The following is an 809-nucleotide window of genomic DNA, read 5'->3' as shown; positions in this document are numbered from 1 at the left end:
AAATAATATAAATAATATAAAATAATATATATAAAATAATATATATAAAAATAATATATATAAAAATGCGGAGCGATATCACCTGTGTGCTACTCATCTTGTAAGATGCCCCGGCCAATTCATCCTCCATTTCTCCTCTTCCGATTCTCAGTTCTATTATAATTCTCTTCTCTCTTCATCTATGGTTCGGTGAGATGACGCAAAATTCACAAGATCGTAAGGAGGTCATCAATTATCCTGCAAACTCGTGGTACGATAATGTACGAAAAAAATGACAAATGATGCAAAAAATCTGTTGGACAAATAAAACAAAACAAACGTGAAATCGATGAAATAATGTTACAAGAGTGCGCAGATATATCCGCCTTCTAAAAAGTGGAACCCAGGACGCCAGAGTTGCGCTGTTCGGTCGGGTCTTCCTTGTGACGGACGAAAAACGTCACGTCACAATACCATATATATATATATATATATATATTAGGTGTACTTTGCTTCCGCCGTTTTCCTATAGATGGCTTTAGCGGTAAGTGGTGGTCGAAATAAATAGATCATAGACGTCATACAATAAACTTGGGCATCTGTCAACATAACCCCATAGAAACATTAGTCGATTTGTGTCTGCATCATAAAGTTATTCTCGAATGAAAATGTCAGTTTACGAGCCAAATTCTCGTCATTTGCGGGAGGTTTTAATTTTTTGCTTCAATATGAAGAAATCTGTGGCTGAGACTCATCGAATGCTCTCAAATACTTATGGTGAGGCCGCTATTAGTGAAAGAACGTGTCATGAGTGGTTTCAACGCTTCACG

The sequence above is a fragment of the Atta colombica genome, unplaced genomic scaffold, assembly GCF_001594045.1.
Source record: "Atta colombica isolate Treedump-2 unplaced genomic scaffold, Acol1.0 scaffold9, whole genome shotgun sequence".
Classification (NCBI taxonomy): domain Eukaryota; kingdom Metazoa; phylum Arthropoda; class Insecta; order Hymenoptera; family Formicidae; genus Atta; species Atta colombica.
This window is presented reverse-complemented; position numbering follows the sequence as displayed.